The sequence below is a fragment of the Pristiophorus japonicus genome, chromosome 2 (genome assembly GCF_044704955.1).
Source record: "Pristiophorus japonicus isolate sPriJap1 chromosome 2, sPriJap1.hap1, whole genome shotgun sequence".
Lineage (NCBI taxonomy): Eukaryota > Metazoa > Chordata > Chondrichthyes > Pristiophoridae > Pristiophorus > Pristiophorus japonicus.
Window position 1 is genome coordinate 271,847,989 of NC_091978.1, and position 27,468 is coordinate 271,875,456.

The 27,468-nt window shown below is 47.1% G+C and overlaps 1 protein-coding gene across 13 annotated transcripts in view; it reads right to left on the reverse strand.

Annotated features, from left to right (window-relative positions):
- ablim2 (actin binding LIM protein family, member 2) overlaps positions 1-27,468 on the reverse strand; it is a 743,081-nt gene that overhangs the window by 139,945 nt on the left and 575,668 nt on the right. The window lies entirely within an intron of this gene.

A 27,468-nucleotide genomic window follows, 5' to 3' on the forward strand; every position in this document is an offset into this window, starting at 1 on the left:
CTGAAAGATTCCTGGGTTTTCACATTCACTGCCCAATCTGGAAGTTTATTCCATTTGTTGATCATTCTTTCTGAGAAGAATATTCTGACACCAGAACTGAATTTAACTTTTGTTAGCTTGAATATGTGTCCCCTAGTTCTACTCTCACAATTTAATTTGAAGTAATATTCTAGATTTACCTTTTCCATTCCATGAACTGTCTCATATACCTCTATAAACTTGCCACTCAGATCTTACTATACCAGTCTGAAAAGTCAAGTTTTTCCAGATTTTGTTCAAAGTTCAGCTCTTTGCTCAGTCTTGTGGATCCTCTCTGCACTGCCTCTAGATGTTGAATGTCACCATTACATCTCAACCAGTAGAAGATGCAATCTGACCAGAGCATGATAAGTTTGGTCATGACGTCCTCTTACTTTCATTCTACTGTTTAATCTATGTAGTTCAACATTCTATTAGCTTTGTTGATTGCTGCTCTGCATTGGTTCAACACGTTGAATGTCAAATGTATGAAGACTCCTAGTTCTCTTTCAGCTTCATCCTTGGCTATTTCAACCCCATCCTTTGAGTATGTGTATTGCTTATGTTTTCTTCCAATGCATCGTACTTTATACTTGTCTACAATAAATTTCTGCCACTTACAAATTTTATGCAACTACTTCTTTAATTTATGAGCTGCCTCTCTGTTGTGTATGCATGCCTGTTTACTGTGTGATGTCTGTAACACTGTATGATTGTTACAAGTTCCTCATAGCTCTTGGTGGTTGTCTTCTCTGGGGCTAGTAAGTCCCTGATGAGACCGTAGATGGTGGGCCCACAACTGCAAAGCAGGATGGCCCTGTGTTTGTTCGGCAGTCTGGTCGGTGTGTCCCCGTCCAGGTAGTTGGCTATGAAGAAGTGTTCCAATCTTTCCACAAAAGCATCCCAATCTTCCCCCTCCGCAAATTGCTGAAAGTTGCTGAGGTTAGACATGTTGAGCGTGTAGTTCGTGATCCCGTATTCCCGTCGCCAGTTGTGGTGTATGTAGGCACCTTTAGGAATGACTCCACGAAGCAGGGTATGGTGCTTAAACTCTGTAGACCTGGAGAGTGAACAGTTCCTGAGTGTGAACAACAAGCTGTGAGTTCCCTTTTTTACTGGGTTTCCTGCCGTGTGCAGGCAACCCTTGGGTCTCCAGCAACAGCACCCTCTAGTGTACCGGTAAGGTGTGTACAGTACAAAGGTACATTCAATGTTGCATACAGTGTTACAGACATCATACAGTAAACAGGCATGCATACACAACACTCTCCTAGTTTGGCATCATCTGAAAATTTGACCATAGAATCCTAGAAATTTACAGCACAGAAGGATGGAATTCAGCCCATCATGTCCATGCAGGCCGACAAAGAGCTATCCAGCCTAATCCCACTTTCCAGCTCTTGGTCCATAGCCTTGTACGTTACGGCACTTCAAGTGTATATCCAAGTACTTTTTAAATGCGACGAGGGTTTCTGCCTCTACCACATTTTCAGGTAGTGCGTTCCAGACTCCCAACACCCTTTGGGTGAAAAAAATTCTCCTCAATTCCCCTCTAAACCTCCTATCACTTACTTTAACCCCTGGTTATTGACCCCTCTGCTAAGGGAAATAGAAACATAGAAACATAGAAACATAGAAAATAGGTGCAGGAGTAGGCCATTCAGCCCTTCTAGCCTGCACCGCCATTCAATGAGTTCATGGCTGAACATGCAACTTCAGTACCCCATTCCTGCTTTCTCGCCATACCCCTTGATCCCCCGAGTAATAAAGACTTCATCTAACTCCCTTTTGAATATATTTAGTGAATTGGCCTCAACTACTTTCTGTGGTAGAGAACTCCACAGGTTCACCACTCTCTGGGTGAAGAAGTTTCTCCTCATCTCGGTCCTAAATGGCTTACCCCTTATCCTTAGACTGTGACCCCTGGTTCTGGACTTCCCCAACATTGGGAACATTCTTCCTGCATCTAACCTGTCTCAACCCGTCAGAATTTTAAACGTTTCTATGAGGTCCCCTCTCATTCTTCTGAACTCCAGTGAATACAAGCCCAGTTGATCCAGTCTTTCTTGATAGGTCAGTCCCACCATCCCGGGAATGAGTCTGGTGAATCTTCGCTGCACTCCCTCAAAAGCAAGAATGTCCTTCCTCAAGTTAGGAGACCAAAACTGTACACAATACTCCAAGTGTGGCCTCACCAAGGCCCTGTACAACTGTAGCAACACCTCCCTGCCCCTGTACTCAAATCCCCTCGCTATGAAGGCCAACATGCCATTTGCTTTCTTAACCGCCTGCTGTACCTGCATGTCAACCTTCAATGACTGATGTACCATGACACCCAGGTCTCGTTGCACCTCCCCTTTTCCTAATCTGTCACCATTCAGATAATAGTCTATCTCTCTGTTTTTACCACCAAAGTGGATAACCTCACATTTATCCACATTATGCTTCATCTGCCATGCATTTGCCCACTCACCTCACCTATCCAAGTCACTCTGCAGCCTCATAGCATCCTCCTCGCAGCTCACACTGCCACCCAACTTAGTGTCATCCGCAAATTTGAAGATACTACATTTAATCCCCTCGTCTAAATCATTAATGTACAATGTAAACTGCTGGGGCCCCAGCACAGAACCTTGCGGTACCCCACTAGTCACTGGCTGCCATTCTGAAAAGTACCCATTTACTCCTACTCTTTGCTTCCTGTCTGACAACCAGTTCTCAATCCACGTCAGCACACTACCCCCAATCCCATGTGCTTTAACTTTGCACATTAATCTCTTGTGTGGGACCTTGTCGAAAGCCTTCGGAAAGTCCAAATATACCACATCAACTGGTTCTCCCTTGTCCACTTTACTGGAAACATCCTCAAAAATTCCAGAAGGTTTGTCAAGCATGATTTCCCTTTCACAAATCCATGCTGACTTGGACCTATCATGTCACCATTTTCCAAATGCACTGCTATGACATCCTTAATAATTGATTCCATCATTTTACCCACTACTGAGGTCAGGCTGACCGGTCTATAATTCCCTGTTTTCTCTCTCCCTCCTTTTTTAAAAAGTGGGGTTACATTGGCTACCCTCCACTCTATAGGAACTGATCCAGTCAATGGAATGTTGGAAAATGACTGTCAATGCATCCGCTATTTCCAAGGCCACCTCCTTAAGTACTCTGGGATGCAGTCCATCAGGCCCTGGGGATTTATCGGCCTTCAATCCCATCAATTTCCCCAACACAATTTCCCGACTAATAAAGATTTCCCTCAGTTCCTCCTCCTTACTAGACCCTCTGACCCCTTTTATATCCGGAAGGTTCTTTGTGTCCTCCTTAGTGAATACCGAACCAAAGTACTTGTTCAATTGGTCTGCCATTTCTTTGTTCCCCGTTATGACTTCCCCTGATTCTGACTGCAGGGGACCTACGTTTGTCTTTACTAACCTTTTTCTCTTTACATACCGATAGAAACTTTTGCAATCCGCCTTAATGTTCCCTGCAAGCTTCTTCTCGTACTCCATTTTCCCTGCCCTAATCAAACCCTTTGTCCTCCTCTGCTGAGTTCTAAATTTCTCCCAGTCCCTGGGTTCGCTGCTATTTCTGGCCAATTTGTATGCCACTTCCTTGGCTTTAATACTATCCCTGATTTCCCTTGATAGCCACGGTTGAGCCACCTTCCCTTTTTTATTTTTACGCCAGACAGGAATGTACAATTGTTGTAGTTCATCCATGCGGCCTCTAAATGTCTGCCATTGCCCATCCACAGTCAACCCCTTAAGTATCATTCACCAATCTATTCTAGCCAATTCACGCCTCATACCTTCAACGTTACCCTTCTTTAAGTTCTGGACCATGGTCTCTGAATTAACTGTTTCATTCTCCATCCTCTTTACATACCTATAGAAACTTTTGCAATCTAGGTCCTTCCTATCCACTCTACCTAGACCCCTCAATTTGGTCTCCCTCAGCCTCCTCTGTTCTAAAGAAAACAACCCCAACCTATCCAATCTTTTCTTATAGCTAAAATTTTCCAATCCAGGCAACATCCTCGTAAATCTCCTCTCTAGTGTAATCACATCCTTCCTGTAATGTGGTGACCAGAACTGCATGCAGTTCTCTCGCTGTGGTCTAACTCGTGTTTTATACATGACAAGCATAACCTCCCTGCTCTTATATTCTATGCCTCGGCTAATAAAGGCAAGTATCCTGTGTGCCTTCTTAACCACCTGTCCTGCTACCTTCAGGAATCTGTGAACAAGCACTCCAAGGTCCCTCTATTCCTCTACACTTCTCAGTGTCCTGCTATTTATTATGTATTCTCTTGCCTTGTTAGCCCTCCCCAAATGTATTACCTCACATTTCCACAGATTGAATTCCATTTGCCACTATTCTGCCTACCTGACCAGTCCATTGCTATCTTCATGCAGTCTACAGCTTTCTCCTTCATTATCAACCACACGGCCAATTTTAGTATCATCTGCAAACTTCTTAATCATACCCCCTACAATCAAGTCCAAATCATTGTTATATATAACACAAAAAGCAAGGGACCTAGTACTGAGTCCTGTGGAACCCCATTGGAAACAGCCTTCCAATCACAAAAACACCCATTACTCTTTACTTCCTGCCTCTCAGCCAATATTGGATCCAACTTGCCACTTTGCCTTGGATCCCATGGGCTTTTACTTTTGTGACCAGTCTGCCATGCGGGACCTTGTCAAAAGCCTTGCTAAAATCCATATCTACTACATCAAATGCACTACCCTCATTGACCCTCCTTGTTATCTCCTCCAAAAATTAAATCAAGTTAGTTAGACACGACCTTCCCTTAACAAATTCATGCTGACTGTCCTTGATTAATCCGTGTCTTTCTAAATGAAGATTTATCTTGTCCCTCAGAATTTTTTCCAATAATTTCCCCACCACCGAGGTTAGGCTGATTGGCCTGTAATTACTCAGTCGATCTCTTTCTCCCCTTTTAAACAACAGTACAACGTTAGCAGTCCTGCAGTTCTCTGGCACCACACCTGTAGCCAGAGAGGATTGGAAAATGATAGTCAGAGCCTCTGCTATTTCCTCTTTTGCTTCTCTTAACAGCCTGGGATACATTTCATCCAGGCCTGGGGATTTATCCACTTTCAAAGCTGCTAAACCCCTTAATACTTCCTCTCTTACTATGTTTATTTCATCTAATATTTCACACTCCTTCCCCCCATTATTGCAATGTCTGCTTTGCCCCTCTCTTTTGTGAAAACAGATGCAAAGTTAATAACCGTACCCACGTCTTTCTCCTCCACACACAGGTTACCTTTATGGTCCCCAACAGGCCCTACTCTTTCTTTAGTTATCTTCTTGCATTGAGATTCTGAATCAAACTCATTTACATAAAATAGAAATAATAATGATCCCAACACCAAATCTTGGGGCATTCCATTCAGTACTTCCCCCACTTTGCATAACTCCTTTAAAGGGTATTCATTTTTTCTACCCAGCAGCCAATTTCTTATCCATTCCTAAGGTTTATCCCATATCCCTACAGCTTTGAGTTTAACTGATAGCAATTCAAGTGGAACTTTGTCAAATGCCTTTCGTTATTCTGGAGCTTACGTCACAGAGCTTATTACAATCCAATTGGATTGTCACTTTCTCACAGAAGTGGAAGAGGATGGTTAGGCAAGATCTTCCATCTCTGTATCCTATGTTGACTGCTGTTTACTTGGGCACTGTTGTATAAATCAAGTTTACTCCTGATAATCAATCCCATTATTTGTACAGAACAGACGGGTTTGCAGTTGCCCATGTCGATATATACCCTTTTTACATATGGGCACCACATTAGCTTGCTTCGGGCCAACTGGTACTTCCTCAGTGTCCAGCGAATCCCTAATAATGACTGTCAGTGCCTCACAAATCCCCTCACTAATGTCTCTCAGCATTCTAGGATAAATGCCATCTTTTGCAGGGATTTTTTTTGTTTCACGCCCATTTAGCCTATATAGGAATTCTATTTAATTGATATTTTATGTTCTTGCTTTTACTTGGGGTAATTCCATTTGGGGAATGCATGATGTTTATGATTTTCCTTATGAATATTTGGCGAGAAACAAAATCAGAATATTTACTATTTTGTGTTGATCCTCAAATTCAAGCCAATTTGCGCCTTTTCTCTGGCAGCTCTTTTACTATTGGAGTGCTGAAAGAATGTTTTACTCTTACATTTAGACTCCATTGATTTTTTTTCCCCAGGTCCATGTTTGTCCTTCTGATCGCCCTTTTAATCTGTATCTGCATTTTCTTATATTCAGCCGAATGAATCCATTCCTCTTTCTTCCTGCAGAATTTGTTTGTTGATCCATTTTTGCTCATGTTTGTTCAGTTTGAGCTTATTAATTCTAGGAATATATGTATCTTGCATGCTCAGCATTATTCCTTCAAGAGCATAAGAATTAGGAGTAGGAATAGGCCATTCGGCCTTTTGGGCCTGCTCCGCCATTCAATAAGATCATGGTTGAACTTCCACCTCTACTCCACTTTCCTGCACTGTCCCCATATCCCTTGATTCACTTAATATTCAAACATCTATCGATCTCTGTTTTGAATATACTCAAAGACTGAGCCTCCACAGCCCTCTGGGGTAGAGAATTCCAAAGATTCACCACCCTTTGAGTGAAGAAGTTTCTCCTCATCTCAGTCCTAATTGGCTGACCCCTTATTCTGAAACTGTGATCCCTGGTTCGAGACTCCCCAGCCAGAGGAAATATCCTCCTTGCATCTACCCTGTCAAGCCCTGTAAATATTTTGTATGTTTCAATGCGATCACCTCTCATTCTTCTAAACTCTAGAGAATATAGGCCTAGTCGACTCAATCTCTCCTCAGAGGATAATCCGCCTATCCCAGGAATCAGTCTGGTGAACCTTGAAAATAATTCACTTGTCCTCTACTGAAGTATTATTGAGCAAGCTAGCTCATTCCATTTATTTTAGTTGTTCGCTCATTTCTATGAATTTAAACCTTTTAGGGGACTAAATTGGATAGCTTCTGAAAACGAGCGCAAGGATCGCAATGCACGATTAAATCGCACTCGTTGGATGTAATGTAGGCAGGATGCCATCTTTGTTCTGCCTGCTCATTAACATGATTTCTTGTGCAACCAACAGTAAACGCACTGCTGATTGGCTGCACATATTAGCAGGGGGCCCAAAACCGATACTTGCTAGCACTACTTAAAGCTAGCCTGCACTGCTTAAAGCTACCCTGCACCTCTTAAAGCGGAGGTACATTGTGGCTGGAGCAGGTGCTGAGAGTCCTGTGGAAACTTCATCTGACCTGGAAAAGACCGAAGAATGGCTGAATGGAAGAATGAGAGAGAGTGGGCACCCAGGTTTTTCGACACTGCACTGGAGGTCTTGGTGGAGGAAGTGGAAAGGAGAAGAGACATCCTGTATTTGCAGGAGGCCAGGGCCCTCCAAGCACACGATGAAAAGGCAGTGGGAACAGATAGTCATGGAGGTCAATGGCAAGAGTCTAGCCATGAGGACCTGGATGCAGTGCTGTAAGAAGTTTAATGACCTCACACAAGTGGTCAAATTCAGTGAATGCATCTTCAAATGCCATATCCCACCAACTGCACAACTAGCCTCAGCCACTGCTCAAATCACTACACCCCCATTACTCACCTACCAGCAATCTTTATCAATCAGGACTCATACCTAACATGCATATGCGTCACCTTACCCTCACACACTTAGTACTGTTGCAAGCTCACACCCACATCTCACACTGTCAGCTATTCAATCATGACAGTCACATCACCCAAACATATTGCACCACATTCACTGACACACTTCACTCTCTCTTGCAGAAGGTAGCACACAACTGAAGACAGCAGGAACTAACTGAAGGGTGGGGGGGAGGCATGCCTGCATACTCTAACCCGCTATGGAGGATACAGTGCTGGTCTTTATTGGAACAGCCATTGCTAAAACCTTGGCCAGTGGCCATGCTGAAACCATTGAAGGTGATGGTATCCTCATACCTAATCCTCCTCCTCAAATCCCACTTCTTCCTCATCCCACAAACTCTTCTGACTCACTTGATGGTGTAAGCATGCACCTCTTACTTTCCCTCTCTTCCCCCCCCACTACAACCTCGCCTTTGGGAATCGAGGAGAAGGAGCAGGAGCAGCTTTAAGAAAATTTTTGGCCCAAGTAATTATAATAAAGTTACAAACAACAAAAGGGAAATGGATGAGGAACCCATTGTGTTTTATGTTAATTGCTTAATACTTTCAACCGATATAATTGCAATGGTGTTACATACAGAACTTTGAAATGTCTGACATGAAATGAATTTGATCAGAAATTGAATTGAAGGATCCCAGATGAGACTGATCACAGGTAGAGGGTGGCCAACAGTTGGATATGGAATAAGCAGACACTGAAGGACATGAAAGTGTTATATATGTAAACCTGTCATTACCATGTCTAACCACCAGAGGGCTTAACCCCCTGGAGTTCCAAGGGATCCCACAATCCCTTGGGAGCACCTATAAATAAGGAGGCCTCACAGGCTGGAGAGGCACTCCGAGATCTGTTATAAAGCACTACGGTCACACTTACATTGAGCTTGCAGTATCTGGTCTGACTCCTTATCCAAGACTTAACAACTGGCGACGAGATACAGATGACGAACCCCAATGCAACAATGCAGAGAACTGTGGGCATCCTGGAGAAACTTTCAGAGGGAGATGATTGGGAAACCTTCGTGGAGCGACTTGACCAATACTTAGTGGCCAACGAGCTGGAAGGAGAAGTGAATGCTGCCAAATGAAGGGCGATCCTCCTCACCATTTGCGGGGCACCAACGTATGGCCTCATGAAAAACCTGCCCGCTTCAGCTAAACCCACAGACAAGTCGTACGATGATTTGTGCACACTGGTCCGGGAGCATCTAAACCCAAAGGAAAGTGTTCTGGTGGCAAGGTATCGGTTCTACATGTACAAGAGGTCTGAAGGCCAGGAAGTGGTGAGCTACGTCGCTGAGCTAAGGCGCCTTGCAGGACATTGCGAATTTGAAGGACACTTGGAGCATATGCTCAGGGACTTCTTTGTACTTGGCATTGGCCATGAAGTAATACTTCGCAAACTTTTGACTGTAGAGACCCCAACCTTGAGTAAAGCCATAGCGATAGCCCAGGCGTTTATCTCCACCATTGACGATACCAAACAAATTTCCCAGCACACTAGTGCTGCTGCAAGTACTGTGAACAAAGTAACGTTGTTTTTGAATCGAAATGTACATGGCAGGACTTACACGCCTGTAGCTGCACATCCGCAGATGACTCAGAGTCCGCCATCAAGGGTGGTGAATACAAGGCAATTAACACCTTGTTGGCGCTGCGGGGGTAATCGTTGATTCCATTCATGCCGCTGCAAAGGATATGTTTGCAAGGGCTGTGGAACAATGGGACATCTCCAACGTATGTACAGGCGGGCTGCAAACCCTGCTAATCCTGCAAACCACCATGTTGCAGAGGTGGATCATGACGAACCAGAGCCTCAGACTGAGGAGATAGAGGTATATGGGGTGCACACATTTACCACAAAGTGTCCCCCGATAATGTTGAAGGTTGAATTAAATGGACTCCCGGTGTCCATGGAGCTGGACACAGGCGCGAGCCAGTCCATTATGAGTAAAAAGACTTTTGATAAGTTGTGGTGCAACAAGGCTTCAAGGCCAATCCTGACTCCCATTAGTACCAAACTTAGAATGTACACAAAGGAACTGATTTCCGTAATTAGCAATGCTACCATAAAGGTCTTCTACGATGGAGCAGTGCATAATTTACCACTCTGGGTAGTACCGGGCAATGGCCCCATGCTGTTCGGCAGGAGCTGGCTGGGAAAGATACGCTGGAACTGGGATGACGTCCGAGCGCTTTCATCCACCGACGACACCTCATGTGCCCAGGTCCTAAGCAAGTTCCCCTCGCTGTTTGAACCAGCCATCGGGGAATTCCAAGGAGCAAAAGTGCAGATCCATTTGATTCTGGGGGTGCGACCCATCCATCACAAGGCGAGAGCAGTACCTTACATAATGAGTGAGATGGTGGAGATCGAACTGGACAGGCTGCAACGAGAGGGCATCATTTCACCGATCGAATTCAATGAGTTGGCCAGTCCGGTTGTTCCTGTCCTCAAGGGTGACGGTACTGTCAGAATCTGTGGTGATTACAAAGTAACTATCAATCGTTTCTCACTGCAGTATCAATACTCACTACCAAAGGCAGGCGACCTATTTGCGATGCTGGCAGGAGGGAAAACGTTCACGAAGCTGGACTTGACCTCGGCCTATATGACGCAGGAGCTGAAGGAATCATCGAAAGGCCTCACCTGCATCAACACGCACAAAACTCTTTGTTTACAACAGATGCCCATTTGGAATTCGATCGGCCGCGGCGATATTCCAGAGGAACATGGGAAGCTTGCTGAAGTTGGTCCCACGCACCATGGTCTTCCAGGATGACATCTTGTTTACAGGTCGGGACACCATCAAGCACCTGCAGAATCTGGAGGAGGTTCTTAGTCGGCTTAATCGTGTGGGGCTCAGGCTAAAATGCTCGAAGTGCGTTTTCCTGGCACCTGAAGTGGAGATCTTGGGGAGAAGAATCGTGGCGGACGGCATCAGGCCTACCGATTCGAAGACGGAGGCAATCAAAAACGCACCAAGACCATGGAACGTGACGGAGTTGCGGTCATTTCTAGGACTCCTGAACTATTTTGGTAACTTCTTACGAGGTCTCAGCACATTGTTAGAACCCCTGCACTCTTTACTGCGTAAAGGAGATGAATGGGTATGGGGTAAAAGCCAAGAAAATGCCTTTGAGAAAGCTAGGAAGCGGTTATGTTCAAACAAATTGCTTGTGTTGTACGATCCATGTAAACGTTTGGTACTAGCATGTGATCCGTCATCGTACGGGGTCGGGTGTGTGTTGCAACAAGCTAATGAATTTGAGAAATTGTAACCGGTTGCTTATGCATCCAGAAGTCTGTCTAAGGCCGAGAGGGCCTACAGTATGATCGAAAAAGAAGCGTTAGCGTGTGTCTAAGGGGTAAAGAAAATGCTCGGGCTCAAATTTGAATTGGAAACCGACCATAAGCCGCTTATATCCCTCTTTTCTGAAAATAAGGGGATAAATATGAATGCATTGTCCCACATCTAGAGATGGGCGCTCACATTGTCTGCATACAATTACACCATCTGCCATAGGCCAGGCACAGAAAACTGTGCCGATGCTCTCAGTAGGCTACCATTGCCCACCACAGGGGTGGAGATGGCACAGCCTGCAGATTTAGTTATGGTAATGGAAGCATTCGAGCGTGAGCAATCACCTGTTACCACCTGACAGATTAGAACCTAGATGAGCCAGGACCCCTTACTCTCCTTAGTAAAAAACTGTGTGCTCCACGGGAGTTGGTCTAGTGTCCCGTTAGAGATGCAGGAAGAAATATAGCCGTACCAGCGGCGCAAAGATGAAATGTCTATACAGGCAGACTGCCTCCTAACAGGTAATTGGGTAGTTGTGCCAAAAAAGGGCAGGGACACTTTCATTAGTGATCTCCACAGTACCCATCCAGGCATTGTAATGATGAAAGCGATAGCCAGATCCCACGTGGTGGCCCGGTATCAATGCAGACTGTGTGCACAAATGTAATACATGTTCCCAGTTAAGCAATGCACCCAGGGAGGCACCACTAAATTTATGGTCTTGGCCCTCCAAACCGTGTTCTAGGGTTCACGTCGACTATGCAAGTCCATTCTTGGGAAAAATGCTTTTAGTAGTTGTAGATGCATATTCCAAATGGATTGAATGTGTGATAATGTCGGCAAGCACGTCCGCTGCCAACATTGAAAGCCTACGGGCCATGTTTGCCACGCACTGCCTGCCTGATGTCCTTGCAAGTGATGTGCTTTACCAGTGCCGAATTCAAGGAATTCATGACCCGCAATGGGGTCAAACATGTCACATCCTGCCCCGTTTAAGCCAACGGTCAGGCAGAACGAGCAGTTCAAACAATCAAGCAGAGCTTGAAAAGAGTAACTGAAGGCTCACTGCAGACTTGCTTATCCCGAGTTCTGCTTAGCTACCGCACAAGACCCCACTCGCTCACCAGGATCCCTCCTGCTGAACTGCTCATGAAAAGGGCACTTAAGACAAGGCTCTTGTTAGTCCACTCTGATCTACACGGACAGATAGAGGGTAGGCGGTTTCAACAGAATAAATATCATGATCGCGCAAATGTGTCACGTGAAATTGAAGTAAATGATCCTGTATTTGTGTTGAACTATGGACAAGGTCCCAAGTGGATTGCTGGCACAGTTTTGGCCAAAGAGGGGAGTAGGGTGTTTGTGGTCAAACTCGCAAATGGACTCACCTGCAGAAAACACTTGGACCAAACCAAACTCAGATTTACAGACTATCCAGAACCCAATAGACTACCTTTTTCGACCCTCCAACACACACACACAAATGGCAACCGACCCAACGGTTGACCACAAAGCAGAACCCATCGCCCGCAACAGCCCAGCAAGACTCACCATCCCAGCAGTCGAGCAAGGTCAGCTGCCCAACAAACGACTCACCAACACCAGCATTTGCACCGAGACGATCAACCAGGGAAAGGAAGGCCCCAGATCGATTCACATTGTAAATGGTTACACTATTGACTTTGGTGGGGGGGGGGGGGGGCGGGGCGGGAGTGTTGTTATGTATGTAAACCTGTAATTACCATGTCTAACCACCAGAGGGCTTATCCCCTGGAGTCCCAAGGGATCTCACAATCCCTTGGGAGCACCTGTATATAAGGAGGCCTCACAGGCTGGAGAGGCACTCTGAGATCTGTAATAAAGGACTACGGTCACACTTACTTTGAACTTGCAGTATCTAGTCTGACTCCTTATCCAAGACTTAACAGAAAGGACATACATTTATAATAAATATATACACAAATGATAAAGGCCCTAGGCTGATGTTGCAGTAGGAAACTGTGACATGGGGGAAACGTTGCTAAATCCAGAGAATGGAAATAAATATAACATTCAGGGACATTGAGTGTTCAGAAAAAACCAAGTGGACAGAGCGATGTTGAGTTCTACTTGTGCTGCAATGGAAGCTAAGACATCAGCCATCAGATGCTGCATCACGGCTGGGTCCACAAGTGCTCTAATGGAGTTGCCCATCACTTCTATGCTGGGAATCATGGGCACAAAACCCTGTGCAAGGTTGGTGCTGGACCCCACCATGCTCCTTGACGTTGCACTCAGGCTTTCTGGCAGGCCTGCCAATACACCAAGCATTTCATTGTGCATACCCATCAGCGTTCTTCAGTAGGCCGCCCCATCAAAGCCATCATCTGAGTCCTCTGCAACAGAATTCATGTGCACCCTGGTCCAGCAGGTAACTGGCACTTGTGCTATTCTTTCCTCCTGCCTGGCTGCAGGCCACTTGTGCCTGGTGTCTCACCATGTACAGATCCCGCCTCTAACCCATCATCTAAACTACATGGAGTGTCAGTATCTGAGCTGGTGGATGCAAATGTGAAATCGAATGACGGTGCTGTGTCTTCAACAACAGTGTCTTAGTGCTCTTCTATTTCATGCTCCTCCACCAGTGCCTGGCCAGGTGTTAGTTCTTGGCCATCTGGAAAGAGAAAGGCACAAGGGTAAAGTTGTGGTGAGGGTAGGGTGGCGGGGAGGTGGGGGAAGCAAGAGGTGCAGCTTGTAAATCAGAAGGGATTGTAGGATGAGGGGGAAATGGAATGCGAGAAGGAGGATTACGGATGAGGATACCGGCATCTTGTATTCTTTCAGCCCTGCCGTTTGCCACGTGTTCAGCGATGGCCCTCCTAATAATAGCCAGCACCATCTCCTCCATCAGGGGTCAGGTTGTGCAGGCTCCACTGTCTCCCGCCAGTCAGGTCCTGCTAGTGCCAATTGTCAGCCAGCTTATCCTGCAAGAGAAATATGTCAGTGAGTGTGGTACAATATGCCTGTCATGTTTGAATAGCTGACAATGTGTGCAAGCTGTGAGATGTGGGTATGAGGCTTGCAGCATTGGCAAGTGTGTGAGGGTGAGGTGAAGCTATGAATGTGAGGTATGAGTCATTTTTGGTAGAGATTGTTTGTAGGTGAATGATTCATATGTGGTGCATCAAGCAGTCTGTGAGGTTGGTGGTGCACATGGTGGGATCTGACATTTGAACATTAATTCACCGACCTTGACCACTCGTTTGAGGTCATTAAACTTCTTCCTGCTCTGCGTCCAGGTCCTCGTAGCTATACTACTGCCATTCACCTCAATGCGTATCTGGTCCTATTGGTTTTCACGCATTTGCTTGGATGGCTTCCTGGCCCCCTGTGGAAACAGGACCGCTCTCCTTGTGTTGATCTCCTGCACCAAGGCCTCCAGTGCTGCACTGGAAAACCTTGGAGCATGCTTTCTCCACTGTTGTGACATCATAGGTTTTTTCTCTTCTCTCACTTTCTTCTCCAGACAGTTGAATGAGCTGTTGTAGGCAGAATTCACCTCCCCTTTAAGAGCTACAGGCTGTTTTTAAGAAGTACAGGCTAACTTTAATTAGTGCTAGCCTCACATGAACTTGGGCCTCCTGCTGAGCGTTCAGCCACTCAGCAGCACATTCAGTGCTGGGCTGAAACTCTTTTAGAGTCTACCTGTAAAACAAAAAACATTAAACCGTGCCACCCCCCTAGATGACACAGCAGACATTTACAAGGCCCCTTTTTTTTTTCCTTTTTTGTGGTTTTTTTTTTGTGTTTTTCTTTTTCTTTCTTTTTTTTTTGGGCACTAAAATCACATTTTTCCCCAGTGCCCCTATAAAAGGGAAGGGGGACACTAAAAGCACCGGCAATTAAAACAAATTAAACTTTAAAACGTAAAATCAAATTAAAATTTGGTTGCCGGGCGTGATGATGCACTCCAGTCCCTCCGGTGCCCACCTCTCGCGGAAGGCCGCGAGCGTACCGGTGGACACCGCGTGCTCCATCTCCAAGGACACAGTGCTGGGCTGAATGCCACAATCATGGTGATCAGCTGCCTGCATTACGATGAACAGGCGTTTTCGGGAGCAAACAAAAATTTTGCCCTTTCTGTGTTTATAGGGTGCAGAGAAGACCTAAGCCATGTTCATGCAATGGACATAAAATAGGATAAATAAGTTCATTCATGTGGCTGACCCTTGCCACCTGATGATTTAGTTTTGTATGCTTCACCTGCTCAGCCTTCTGTTGTGAAGACATTGGCAATTACTGACTATGACACATTTTCAAAATAATACACACAGGATAGGTAATTTTTGTTTAAATCACCATGATAGCAAGTAAGGTTCTGCAGGAAGTCAAGCATATATTGTAAAAACCTATGTCACGTACCAATCCTGTACTTACTGAAGACACCTTGCAAAGACAAGTACTCATGGATGCACTGGAGGAAGGTGCTCTCGAGCAGGAACATGATTAGGCAGACGATCAATAGCAGTTGCATGAAGAGGAGCCAGAGGATATACATTTCCTGGTACTAGACAAACTGGTGCAAATCTCATGCCGGAGATTATCACCATTAACTACCAATTGAACAATCGTGGCATATCTTCGCTTTTCCCACTGCAAAGATGCATTTATGTATAACCCTTTTCTGCAGATGACTCCCATTCTAACGACCTCATCAATACCACTTCCAATATAACCAAAAATCATGGCCTAGGAATTGGATGTGGCCACGAAACGGGCATCGTTAAGGCCCAACGATGTTAAGCTGCGTAACTTCAAAATGGTCCAGGTAGCATGAAAAATTCGTGCTCAGTTCTCATTAACATGATTATAGCCTTGATTTCAGTGTTAAAATTGTGGCTCATTGGCTTAATCCTTAACAAGTGGACCATTAGGTCCAGTCTAATTCCCTATCACATGTGGCACAGGGTTTATGTAGTAATTAAATGGGAGGTACATTGATGCGACAGCACCTCATTGTCAAGCCACTCACAAGTTCAGCTGGAAGAAGAAGGTAGTGCAAACACATGGCAGACCGTCCGGACACGCCATGGCGCAACATCTTGCCGTCCGGAGGAGGCGGGGGTCCCCGATGGAGGGCACTCTACGCGGGAGTCCCCCAACTATTTATCGGGGACTTGGCCTGAGGGTGGTGCACGGAGCAGTCCCGTGCAACAAATTTTTAAGCCGGTTCACGGGCTCCCAGGCTGCCTGCAATTTCTGCGGTCTGGAGGAGTCCGTGTTCCATGTTTTTATGGAGTGCACGAGGTTGCAGCCCCTGTTCCACTATTTGAAGGGGCTGCTCCTGAAATTCTGGCTGCACTTCAGTCCCACTCTCCTGATCTTTGGGCACCCTGTGCGGAGGGGAGCGGGTAGGTCCGAAGGCCTCCTCGTAGGACTGCTCCTGGGCACGGCCAAGGGTGCCATCAGCCGGTCCAGGCAGCGGGCGGTCGAGGGGGTCGTTCAACCTGACTGCCTGCCTCTCTTCCGCTCTTACATCCGGTCCAGGGTGTCCTTGGAGATGGAGCACGCGGTGTCCACCGGTATGCTCGCGGCCTTCCGCGAGAGGTGGGCACCGGAGGGACTGGAGTGCATCATCACGCCCGGCAACCAAATTTTAATTTGATTTTACGTTTTAAAGTTTAATTTGTTTTAATTGCCGGTGCTTTTAGTGTCCCCCTTCCCTTTTATAGGGGGCACTGGGGAAAATTGTGATTTTAGTGCCCAAAAAAAAACCAAAAAAAAGAAAAACACATGGCAGACCGTCCGGACACGCCATGGCGCAACATCTTGCCGTCCGGAGGAGGCGGGGGTCCCCGATGGAGGGCACTCTACGCGGGAGTCCCCCAACTATTTATCGGGGACTTGGTCTGAGGGTGGTGCACGGAGCAGTCCCGTGCAACAAATTTTTAAGCCGGTTCATGGGCTCCCAGGCTGCCTGCAATTTCTGCGGTCTGGAAGATTCCGTGTTCCATGTTTTTATGGAGTGTGCGAGGTTGCAGCCCCTGTTTCATTATTTAAAGGGGCTGCTCCTCAATTTCTGGCTGCACTTCAGTCACACACTCCTGATCTTCGGGCACCCTGTGCGGAAGGGATCGGGTAGGTCCGAGGGCCTCCTCGTAGGACTGCTCCTGGGCACGGCCAAGGGTGCTATCAGCCGGTCCAGGCAGCGGGCGGTCGAGGGGGTCGTTCAACCTGACTGCCTGCCTCTCTTCCGCGCCTACATCCGGGCCAGGGTGTCCTTAGAGATGGAGCACGCGGTGTCCACCGGTACGCTCGCGGCCTTCTGCGAGAGGTGGGCGCCGGAGGGACTGGAGTGCATTGTCACCCCCGGCAACCAAATTTTAATTTGACTTTATATGTTTTAAGGTTTAATTTGTTTTAATTGCCGTGTTTTTAGTGTCCCCATCCCTTTTATAGGGGGCACTTGTATATATATCTCTGGTTTTACTGCCCCAAAAAAAAACCCCAAAAAAACACAAAAATCACAAAAAACAACACATGGCAGACTGCCTGCCTCTCTTCCGCAGCTACATCTGAGCCAGGGTGTCCCCGGAGTTGGAGCACGCGGTGTCCACCAGTACGCTCGCGGCCTTCTGCGAGAGGTGGATGTCGGAGGGACTGGAGTGTGTCATCATCCCCGGCAAGCAAATTTTAATTTGATCATTTAAGTTTAAAGTTTAATTTGTTTAAAGAGGTGCGAGAGGTCATCCTGCAAGGCTATCTCCTGTCTTCCCCACTGAAAGTCAACAACCTTCCACCAGTCATGCTGCAACCACTGGGATAGCACTTCATAATATCACTAGAACAGACAAAGACACACGGAAGACAGGTACCAAGGGAATGCACAAGGGTGATCAGTTGACTTTGTTATGTAATGTTGGATGGATTGATGTATAAAATTGGATTGGAATGTTTCTTCTGTGGTGGCTTTTAGTTCAGCATTGTGATCAAGAGGACGTTGTGATGATAAGTAACAGAGTGAAGTTAAGATGCGGGTCTATTGTTGATTGGGGAATTTGGTTTGCGTTCACTGGTACTGCAATCGCATGAGCCAATCACAAACAGCCCAGGCAGAAAGGGCCCTCCTCCCTTCCATTTCCTCCTTTTTCTTTTCCTCTTCCACTTCCTCCTCCTCCAACTCCCCCGCCCTTCCTCAGCTAGTCACCATATACCTGGTGGCAAGGACTGTGTCCTCATGATAGTGGAGCATTAAAACAGAGCACGATGAATCGTGAAACGCACTCTGGTGAGTACTGCAGGGCTCCTACAGTGCGATCCAGGCAACAGAAATGTTGTTTAAGGACAGCAATTGCCTGCTCTTTCAGATTCCATGTGGCCGCATGGTTTTTGTTATATGCATGCTGCCCACATGTGTGTGGGTTGCGCAGCAGAGTCATAAGCCAGGTGGTCAGCAGATAACCCTTGTCGCCCAGTACCCACCTCTGATTTGTCGTGGTGGATCAAAGATTGAGGAACAATGGACTGGTGCAGAATAAAAACATCATGGCAGTTGCTCGGATACTGGGCATTCACCATCATGATGTGAGAATGGTCACACACCAACTGCACGTTGAGTGGTAATCTTTGTGGTTGTGATACATCTCAGCATTTAAATGCGGCACCCGCAAAGCCACATGCATGCAGTCAATGGCGCCCTGTATTATGGGGAAGCCCGCTATCCTAGTAAAGCCATATACACGCTCCATCTGCTTCTCTCTATTGAGAGAGAAGATAATGAACTCCCCTCTCCTAGCATAAACAGAGATTTAGGTGTTCTCGTACAGGAAGCACAGAAAGTTAGCATGCAGGTACAGCAAGTAATTAGGAATGCAAATGGCATGTTGTCCTTTATTGCAAAGGGATTGAGTTCAAAAGTAAGGAAGTCTTACTACAATTGTACAGGGCTTTGGTGAGACCACACCTGGAGTACTGTGCAGAGTTTTGGTCTCCTTATCTAGGAAAGGACATACTTGTCTTAGAAGCGGTGCAACAAAGAGTTCACTAGATTGATCCCTTGGATGAAAGGATTGTCCTATGAGGAGAGATTGATTAGTGTGGGCCTATACTCTCTGGAGTTTAGAAGAATGAGAGATGATCTCATTGAAACATATAGGATTCTGAGGGAGATTGACAGGGTAGATGCTGAAAGGTTGTTTCCCCTGGCTGGAAAGTTTAGAACTAGGAGGCACAGTCTCAGAATAAGGGGTCGGCCATTTAAGACCGAGATGAGAAGGAATTTATTTACTCAGAGGGTTGTGAATCTTTGAGCTGTGGATGTTGAATCGTTGACTATATTCAAGGCTGAGATAGATAGATAGATAGATTTTTGAACTCTAGGGGAATCAAGGGATATGGAGACTGGGTGGGAAAGTGGAGTTAAGGTCAAAGATCAGCCATGATCTTATTGAATGGTGGAGCAGGCTCAAGGGCTCCTAATGCTTATGTTTTTATAAAAATCATCTGTCACCTCTCTTATGTCGCAGTGGACGGTGAACTGGGATATGTTACAGATGTAGCTTAGAAGGATCCTGAAGCGAGGAAATTCAGGGCCACTGTCTCCTTCACAGCTGCTGGCAGTGCTGCCCTTGCCCTGAGTTCTGTGAGCACCTCCTTCATAAAATGCAGATGCCACACACTCTGCTCCTGGTTCAGGCTGAGGTAAGAGAATTGCTCTCAGAAGACACAAGATGGTCCCCCTCCTCCTGCTCCTCCTCTCTTTGCAAGCAGCTTGTCCTCTTCTTTTCTGCTTTTGCTCCATCTCCGTCAGGCTGGAGGCCAAGGGGGATGACTACTGCAGCACCTATGACTGGCAGCAAGTGCTCTGACGAGAACCCTTGTAGTCAGAAGCAGGGCCTTCTCCACTCACAGCACCGCTCCCTGTTACCTCACCAACATTAAACAACTCTAGAAAGCTCCAAACGCTTCCACAAACTTTCACAGAGCCAGTAGAAAATAATCAGCAACTGACACGAGTGGTTGCTGATCCCTTTAAATATTGCTTTAAATAAATACATGTTCAGCTGTGCGAGATTAACAAGGTGTTAGTTCGAGTGTTGAAGATGAAAATAGCAGCGTTGGCGTCAAATCAATTGACATCATGATCTGTCCACTCAACGTACTTCCGGTGCATGCTCCAAACATCCACTCTACCACCTTCATCAAAATGGCATAGTTTAATTGTGCATTAGAAATTGATCCAATGAGAGTAGCCATGGGAAAGCATATTTACTTTTCAGCTGTTGTTATTAACTGTTCCAGTAAGCCATTTGTTACAGTTGAAATGTGAACCTACCCATGACATATATTTCCATGTACAGGTGTAGCATCAAGAATTTGGAGTTCCAGACTCCAGACTGATCTGTGGCAGCGTTGGCCGGAATCCGTAAAATGTTCCGGAATCCGGACCTGCCGCTGCTGCCGACCTCAGGCCCCCGCCGCTGCCTGAACTCGCCGCTGTTCACTTTGCCCCGCTCGCCGTCGCTGCCCTTACCTCGGGGCCTCCTCGCCGGCCCGCTCGAACAGCTTCTCAATGCAGCCTCGCCCGAACACCTCCTCGACGGGGCCCCGCCCGAACACATCCTACTCGCCGCGACTGGCCGGCCCGAACACCTCCTCGACGGGGACCCCCCATCCCCCTCTCTGTCATTCTGAAATCCGGAAATACCCACACCTGGGCTCGGGTGTTTCCGGATTCGTGACATCAGAAAGACGATCGAAAGTCCGGAAAAGCCTGAAATCTTGAATGGCCTTGATCCCGAAGGATCTGGATTCTTGACATTGCACCTGTATTCAAATTATCTACATCTAATTTTGCTTCTAAGCCCTGTCTGACAAGATTCATAGAAGTTTGTTCTCCACTAAAAAATTGCACGTGTGGATATAGTAGCTGACACCTTTCTAACTTAAAACAGATTGAAAACATTTATGCCTGCAATTTTCGTGAGGATTCTCCCAATCGTCCACCATAACTTTGGCTTAAGTTCAACGGAAACTCCAGAAAAATGATGGAAATGGCCATTTATGTCGTTTCTCCAAGATTTCTATTGAAATCATGACAATCGGAAGAAACTTGGCGGATAGTTTACACGGTACTTAAACTCATGCTCTAAATGTATACTTTTATGAAACACTGATCTGTCCCAAATGCAACATCAGAAGCTGGTTTTCAATTGAGCATTGAGTTGCAGGATGTACATTACATGGTGTAGAATTTCTGTGGGGAGTTCCCAATCTCCTGCCATATCTGGTGATGGAAGATCAGTAAAAATTCTGGAGAATTAGAAGAAATCGCAATTTTCCCCTTTTCTCCAAGGTTTGTGCTAATTGTCCGCCAAAGATTTCTGCGGGAGATCGATGGACCTCCATGGAAATTCCAGGTGCTTATATACCTCAAGGATGTAGGAGTAAGGCATGATACAGCACAGTGCTCCCATTGCACAAAGCTGTCTGTTGAGAGAGCTAATTTGTAGAATCTACCCCATGTTACAAAAACACATTGATACAAAAGTGATTGGATATTTAAGTTGGCTTAACCTAATTGGTCTCAGCATCCCTGGTCACTGATGATGATTATCCAGTGACATATGCTTGGCAGTAGAAAAAAGTGCTTCCCCACAAAAGGAAACACCGTCATAATTAAGTTGCTATAGCATTCTTCCCAGCGGCCTAAAGGGACGCACTTTTCTTTGCCTTTTATGGTCATTAAGAGGTACAGAGCTGGGTGGCTTAATGAATAAATGGATATCTGTCAGCACACAGAAATAATAGAAACTTACAGCATGGAAGGAGGCCATTTCAGCCCATTGTGTTTGCACCGGCTGACAAAGAGCTATACAGCCTAATCCCATTTTACAGCTCTTAGTCCGTGTTGTGTATTACTCTGGTACATTAAATGTATGATATAAGTACAATGGTGCACCAGAGAGGGCGCTGTGGTGGGAGACCTGAAAGTATCTGCACGAGGCAGTATAAAAGGCTGCCCACCACACCTGGAGGCCACTCTGGAGCTGTTCAATAAAGGACTAAGGTCACAGCAGTTAGATCAACACCAGACCGTGTGGAGTCAGTGATTTGTATGTTACACAGTCCGTAGCCTTGTAGGTTACAGCACTTCAAGTGCATATACAAGTACTTTTTAAGGGCTCATTTGCCCAAGCCCGTTTTCTGGCATATTGCCAGAATTACCCCCGTTTTTCTAGGCCAGAAATGCGCCGGAAGTATTTTACCAGTTTCCCCGATCTATCATTTGAATTTGACGCCGCGAAGCCTGTCCAGTCGCCGGGGGTGGGGGTGGGGGGCCTGCTGTCTGCGCTGAAAAAGCGATGCCGCACCTTCTGCGTATGCACGACAAAAAAAGTGCTGTTTTTGACGTCGTTGCAATGGACGCGCATGCGCAGTGCAGCTCTGAGTTGGCAATCGGCCATTTTTAAAGAGCCAGTTGTGTGTGTGAGGAGTGCTGTGTGAGAGCATTGGAAAAATCGCAGCTGCAGCAGTGCAAGATGCAACGCGGTGCAAGGACCAAAAGTTTCTTGCAGGATGAAGTGGAGGCACTAGTTACTGTGATTGAGAACAGATGGCAGGAGCTGGACACCAGCAGAGGTCACATAAAAGTTCCACCCAAAGAAATGAAGAAACGCTGGAACCAAGTTGCAGAAGATTACTGCGCAGTGGTGAACACCATGATATCTGGAAGCCAGTGTAAAAAGAAGTGGTAGGACCTTGGTCAAGTAGTTAGTGTAAGTAATAAAAACAGAAAATGCTGGAAATCTCAGCAGGTCAGGCAGCATCCATGGGGAGGAGGGGAAGGAGAGCTGGACCACGCTCTCCTGAGATGCAGGATCTAACAGATGTGCTTTTGATGATGGCAATGAGTGGGGAAAGCATTGAACTTGCGCGATCACTCCTGGACTCCATCAGTGGGGTGGGTGACGAGGTGGCGGGACTATCGGGAGATGTAACAGCAATCTCACGAGCAATGGGAAGGATGTCAGTGACCATGAAAGGAGGGAGTGTCACAGGTAGCTGATGCGCTGTTAGTGAACATCAGGGAGGGAATGTCAGAGATGCTGCAAACACTATCACTGAACATGAAGGAAGGAATGTCACAGGAAGTTGAGACAGTTTTGCTCAACATGAGGGAGGGAATGTTGCAGGTCACTGAGACACTGTCAGGGCTCATGAGGGACGGCATGTTGGAGTTAGCTACTGCAATAAGGGAACATGCACAGATCCCGCGTCCATTGACAGAATCAACTGCTACTTTCTCCTCTCCGCCCCCTCCCCACCCCCATCGAATTCATTGCAGTCTTGTGACTTCTCCTCCCCCCCCCACCCCAACTAATTGTAGTCTTGTGACTTCTCCACTTCTCCCTCCTCACCTCCCCCCTCCTCCCCTAAACTCATTGCTGATACACTCATAATAAAGGATGAAACTGAGTACTGTGAACAATGAGCAAGTGTGACCTTAGCTCCTTTAATAAGACTCCAGAGTGCAGGTACCTCATGGGTGGCCTGCTTATATACAGTGCTCCCAAGGGATGCTGGGATCCCTTGGGACTCCAACAGGTAGGCCCTCAGGTGGTGATGTGATCCAGGTTGCCAAGTGTCATGTTTGTAACCTTCACATAACTGTAACCTTTATGTAACAACACTGTATACTGTATACACCTGAGAAATGCACACCTTGACCACAGGGGGTGAACTTGTGGGAGACAATCCTCACCTGGTCATCCAGGTATATAAAGGGAGGTCCCACACAGGGTCATCACTTCTTGGTCCTGTGAATAAAGGTACAGGTCACAGAGTGACCTTGTCTCCAGTATGTGCCTCGTGTTGATTTGCTGTAGTGTAAGGACACAACACTAAGGGTTAAAAACATAACATCACTCCCTCGTAAAGTTAATAGTACACTTATTTACAAGGTGAGATGATCTGGGACTTTTCACTCTCTTGTCGATTGTCTTGGTACAAATGCCGGTGTGGGTGAGTTGCTTAGTTCTTCATTGGGCTGCTGGGCAGTCGGCCTTGCCGGGTTGCTGGGGATGGTGAGTTCGGCTTCGTGGTCGACCATGATGTCGGTTGCCACGTGTGTGTGTTGGAGGGTCGAAGTTGGTGGTGTCTTCTTCGGGTTGTTCGTAGCTGTTGGTGAACCGCAATTTGATTTGGTCCAAATGTTTTCTGTACGTTAGTCCATTGGCCAAGTTGACCTGAAACACCCTACTCCCCTCTTTGGCTATGACCGTGCCAGCGAACCATTTGGGACCATGTCCATAATTGAGCACAAACACAGCGTCATTGACCTCAATATGGCGTGACAAATTGGCGCGGTCATGGTACATGCTTTGTTGATGCCGCCTGCCCTCCACTTGATCATGGAGATCAGGGTGGACAAGAGAGAGCCTTGTTTTGAGCGCCCTTTTCATGAGCAGCTCGGCTGGGTGAATCCCGGTGAGTGAGTGGGGTCTGGTGCAGTAGCTGAGCAGCACTCGGGTCTGTAGGGCGCCTTCCGACACGCGTTTCAAGCTTTGCTTGATGGTCTGAACTGCCAGTCCTGCCTGGCCGGGCTTGAACGGGGCAGATGTGATGTGCTTGATCCCATTGCGGGTCATGAATTCCTTGAATTCAGCACTGGTGAAACACGGCCCATTGTCGTGACTAGGACATCAGGCAGGCCATGCGTGGCAAACATGACTCGTAAGCTTGCAATGGTGGCCGTGGATGCGCTTACAGACATTATTGCACATTCAATCCATTTTGAGTAAGCATCCACAACAACCAAGAACATTTTGCCTAGAAATGGGCCCACATAGTCCATCATAGGCAGTCCCTCGGAATTGAGGAAGACTTGCTTCCACTCCCTAATCAGTTCTTTGATGGCTTAACAGTCCAATACGAGAGCCACAGACTCTGTCACAGCTGGGACAGACATTCGTCGAGGGAAGAGATCGGTGGGGTTGGTTTGCCGCGCACTCCTTCCGCTGCCTGTGCCTGACCTGTTCACGCTCCTTGTGTTGAGATGTGAAGAGCTCAACGCCCTCTCGGATGTGCTTTCTCCACCTCGGGCGGTCTTCGGCCAGGGTCTCCCAGGTGTCAGTGGTGATGTTGCACTTTGGAAGGGAGGCTTTGAGGGTGTGCTTACAACGTTTTCATTGCCCTCCTTGGGTTCGTTTACCACGAAGGAGCTCCGCATAAAGCATTTGCTTAGGGAGTCTCGTATCTGGCATGTGAACTATGTCGCCTGCCCAGTGAAGCTGATCAAGTGTGGTCAGTGCTTCAATACTGGGGATGTTAGCCTGGTCGAGGACACTGATGTTGGTTCGCCTGTCCTCCCAGGGGATTTGTAGGATATTGTGGAGACATCGTTGGTGATATATCTCCAGCGACTTGGGGTGCCTTCTATACATCATCCATGCCTTAGATCCATACAGGAGGGCGGGTATTACTACAGCCCTGTAGACCATGAGCTTGGTGGTAGATTTGAGGGCCTGGTCTTTAAACACTCTTTTCCTCAGACGGCCGAAGGCTGCACTGGTATACTGGCGATGTTGAATCCCTGCATCAATGTCTGCCTTTGTTGATAAGAGGCTCCTGAGATATGGGAAATGATCCACGTTGTCGAGGGTCGCGCCATGAATCTTGATGATTGGAGGGCAGTTCTGTGCGGTGGTGACAGGCTGGTGGAGGACCTTTGTCTTACGGATGTTAAGCGTAAGGCCTATGCTTACATATGCCTCAGTGAATACATTGACTATATCCTGGAGTTCAGCCTCTGAATGTGCGCAAACGCAGGCGTCGTCCGCATACTGCAGCTCAATGACAGAGGTTGGGGTGATCTTGGACCTGGCCTGGAGACGGCGTAGGTTGAACAGCTTCCCACTAGTTCTGTAGTTTAGTTCCACTCCAGCGGAGAGCTTGTTGATTGTGAGGTGGAGCATGGCGGCGAGGAAGATTGAGAAGAGGGTTGGAGCAATGACGCAGCCCTGTTTGACCCCGGTCCGGACGTGAATTGGGTCTGTAATGGATAAGGATCATGGCCTGCATGTCATCGTGAAGCAGGCGAAGGATGTTGACAAACTTTTGGGGGCATCCGAAATGGAGGAGGACGCTCCATAGACCCTCACGGTTCACAGTGTCAAAGGCCTTTTGTAAGATCGAAAAAGGCCATATATAAGGCTCCCTCCATTTTCCCTGCAGCTGTCGCGCTGCAAAGATTATGTCTGTTTTGTCCCGTAGGGGGCGAAATCCGCAATGTGATTACGGGAGGAGCTCCTCGGCCACAGGGAGAAGTCGATTGAGGTGAACTCTAGCGACAACTTTCCCAGCGGCTGATAGCAGGGAGATTCCCTGTAATTGCCGCAGTGGGACTTGTCCCCTTTTTAAAAATGGTCACAATCACTGCATTTCTGAGATCTCCCGGCATGCTCTTCTGCCTCCAGATGAGAGAGATGAGGTCATGTATCCGCGCCAACAGTGCCTCTCCGCCATACTTTGGCGCCTCAGCAGGGATTTCATCCGCACCCGTATACTTGTTATTCTTCAGCTGTTTTATGGCTTTGCCTCCCTCGTGCAAAGTTGGAGTTTCACTGAATTGGTGGCGGGTCGCATGCTGCGGGATGGAGTCGAGAACACTCGAGTCAAAGGCAGAGTATCGATTGAGGAGATCTTCGAAGTGCTCCTTCCATCGGGCCCTGACAGGCTCGGTGTCCTTGATGAGTGCTTCCCCGTTCTTGGCCAGGAGTGGGGTGGGACCTTGGGAGTTTGGACTGTGGGTGGCCTTGACTGCCGGGAAGAATCCTCACATCGCATGGCTGTCGGCCAGTTGTTGTATCTCCTGTGCTTTCTCCATCCATCACCTGTTCTTTAGGTCCCGGGTTTTTTGTTGGACCTGAGCCTTGAGCCATCTGTAATGTTGTTTTGCAGTTCCTGAATTGGGTGGTTGTTTGAGGCTCAGAAATGCTTTGCGCTTGTGATCTATTAGTTCTTCGATCTCCTGATCATTTGCATCAAACCAGTCCTGATGTTTTCTGGTTGAATGACCAAGTGTCTCTTCACAGGCACTGGTTATAGAGGCCTGCAGGGCAGACCAAGCGCTGTGGGCATTCAGCATCTCGGGGTCATCAAGGCACGCCGGATTGGCTGTGAGGCGCTGGCTGTATAGGGCTCTCTTAGCTGGGTCTCTAAGTGCCCCAGCATTAACTTCTTTTAGAAATGGGCCCGCATAGTCCACGTGGATCCTCGACCACGGTTTGGAGGGCTACGACCACAAACTTAGCGGTGCCTCTCTGGGTGCATTGCTCAGCTGAAGCAAGTGTTGCACTGGCGCACGCATGACTCTAAATCTGAGTCGACCACCGCACATGGGATCTGGCTATGGCTTTCATCATTACAAT